Consider the following 3,334-nt stretch of genomic DNA (forward strand, 5'->3'; position numbering starts at 1 on the left):
AAAATAACCAAAATAAGATAAACAAAGAAAGCTATGAAATGTCTTCCATCGGAAAGGAGGGACCTGCAAAATACTGTAGATACTCCGATGTTTAAGTCAGTCTAAACTTTAAAAATAACAAAATATAAAAATAAACAAAACATCAACCAAATATCTTCCATTGGAGGTTGAGAACCTGCAAAATAAAATAGATACCTTAAAGCTCAAGTCAGTCTAAAGTTTAAACATGAAATTAAATGCAGCCAATTCCATGAACAAATTGTTTCACTTTCACAATCTAACAGAAACATGGTACTCTATTTATACATGGGAGAAGGGAACTTTACATTTTTTGCTTTGGCTTACGTAACAGATTCTACAACTGACCCATTTATGGCACATACTTGCTTCTTCCCTAGAGCAGCAGTTTTGGCACTAGGCTTCTGAGTAAAAAAATTGAACAAAAACATTACATAACATCAGTAAGCAACATCTGTGTGAATTCTCTACTAAGGCTATTGATGACCCATGAAAGCCAAACCGGGCCGAATTCATTACACGGGCCTAGCCCATACTTAGATCCATGGTCTAAGATGAGATGGGACCCGAATTGAGGAAGCGGGTGAAGTAAGTAACCGCCCCGAATTCCTAAATGGAGCATTAAAACTCCCACTCAGGACAAACGATACCACGTTTGTTACCACGAAAGCCACGAGAGGGGGCATGACCTAAAAAGGAGTAACCGCCCTCGGAACATGGCCTGGAAGGGGTAACCGCCCTTGGCGGTTACTTAAGAACACTTATAAAAAGCCCTAAGGCCAAAGGGGGAAAGGTACATTCACATTTTTCCCACAATACTATTGTCAATTTACCAACCCTCCTACAAAAACTGACTTGATCGTCGGAGAGTTTTCCCGGAGATCCTGTCTCCGGTTCTGTTTTGCAGGTAACTACGGCGGAGATCATCAAATCGGATCCAGCAAGTTATCATTGGTGCGGTGAAGGTGGACCTTTTTTACCAACATTTGGTTAAAGGTACACAAAGAACATGTCAGAACCATCACGAACGACCGGCGTTACAACCAGATCCACTAGTATGAACTCAAGGGGTCCACGGATTGCGAATTCGCAACCTGCAAGTACGCAGCCTGTGGTGCCTAGCTCGTCAAGCCCTTCGGGAAAATTGAGTCCCTTATTGGAGGTTCAAGTGCAAAATAAAATGGAGATGTCCAATAGCGATTTCGTACAAATGGCAGGACAAGTCTTGGCTTCAAATATGAGCCAAGCGGCGGGGGATCGAATGATTAGTTTGTTAACCATAATGGCCGATCATAATACCGCCGTGGCGGCTGCTCCTCAACAACCTGTTGTTGTCTCCACACAACCATCGACTACTGCCGCCATATCTGCGCTTCCGTAGCCATCTCGAGAGCTAACCCAGATAGGTCAGAGTAGTCGCATGAACCCACGCAGCCATCTAAGCAACTACTCGTACCACGATCCTAGTATGACGATCCATCCGACCTGGCAAACATCCCAACCGACATCGGGAATGCCAGGAATCCTTCCACTACAACACACGGAACCCTTGGTTAACGGGCATTCAGAATTAATGGCGTCTGGGGCGAATACGTTTGGGCAGGAGCACACCTGGAACTTTGATCCTATAACCGGACGACGGCTAGAACCACGGCGAGAACAAATCTCAACATCAATTGGCGGGTGGATGCCACCTAGAGTTCACCAGCAGCGGATGGAAGAGGTTCGATGAATACCCAATCTTGAGTTGGAAGATCAACTACGGAACATGATGGAGCGAATGGGGTACACGCCTAGGGCGAGAGCAGAGGTGCAGAGTGATTCGCCTTTTGCTCCGTCGTTGCGAGAATTTATACCAGATCACAGGATAAAGGCCCCGGCGATACCTAAATACTATGGGGATCCTAATTATGATCCTGAGGCTCATGTCAGGAACTACAGAGAATTAATGGATGTTGCGGGAGCGAGTGAAAGTATAATTTGCAGATTATTCTCGACCACTTTGGGCGGAGCGGCATCTGATTGGTTTCGGTCTTTACCTGCTGAATCTATTCACAACTGGAATCAATACAGTCGTGATTTCTGTGCCAAGTTCGTGGGCTGTAAAGCGGCAGATGTGACGGATAGGCAGCTGAAGGAGATCAAACAGAGGAACTATAATTCCCTAAGGGAATTTGTTGTCGCATTCAACGATATTCTGGTGCGGTTGCAGAACCCGGATATCGTGAGCATCCGCAACATCATGGCGGATGGAACCACGGATTGGAGCATGCGGGAGGAAATCATCCGCAACAAGCCGCGCACAGTGGCCGAACTCATGAAGATAGCAAAGGAATTCATGGAAGTGGACGATGTCAACAGAGAACATAGAGCTCAAACCCGGAGAGAGAGAGATGCTGCTAGATCCACTTCGGACAATCGACGCTAGACCCAGTCCAAGGGTAATTTTGTTCGCAGAGGTGATCGCTCCTTTCAAGGGGGAGGATATCAAACACCATTGAATACGACTCGCCAGGAGGTGTTCCTTTGGATCGAAAAGAACCCCCTAAAGAAGGATGTGCGGTTCCCCGAGGCGAAAGGCCGAACTAGTTTGGGGCGATATCCTAACAAATATTGCAGGTTCCACAGATTGAACGGCCATGACACGAACGATTGCTATGAACTGAAGAAGGAAATAGAAAAGCTGATTGAGAGGGGCAAGCTAGGCCAATTCGTAAGAAAAGAAACGATTGATGAGAAAACAACGCTACCGCATGAGGGAGAAGCAAGGCCCGAAAAGAAACAGAAGAAAGGGGTGATAAACATGATCGCTGGCGGGATCTATGAGCCGCCAACAAAAAGGGCTCGCCGTGAACAGCGAAAAAGCAACATGCATAGGGGGGATGCCCTCAATTACTCATTTGCGTGAATCACGGAGCCGCATGCGGATGCTTTGGTGATTACGATGGCTGTAGAAGGATGGGACGTCAAGCGGGTCCTTATTGATACTTGCAGTTCTTGTAATGTTATTACTCGGACTGCATTCAACAAGTTGGGAATTAATGATGAGCGAGTGGAACATACATTCATGGATGTAACTGGTTTTGGAGGTCAATCGTCTCAAACAAGTGGACAAGTGGTGTTGGAAGCAGAAATGGGCGATAAGAATCTAAAATGGCGAGGTGATCTAGAATTCGCAATTGTTGATCTCCCGTTGGCCTACAACATAATTCTGGGGCGTCCGTTCCTATCGGAAACGGAATCGCTCATCTCAATGAAGCACTTGACATTACATTTGCCAACACACCAAGGGCGAGTCATAGTTGAAGGTGATCAA

This window comes from Euphorbia lathyris, chromosome 3, assembly GCF_963576675.1.
Source record: "Euphorbia lathyris chromosome 3, ddEupLath1.1, whole genome shotgun sequence".
Taxonomy (NCBI): Eukaryota; Viridiplantae; Streptophyta; class Magnoliopsida; order Malpighiales; family Euphorbiaceae; genus Euphorbia; species Euphorbia lathyris.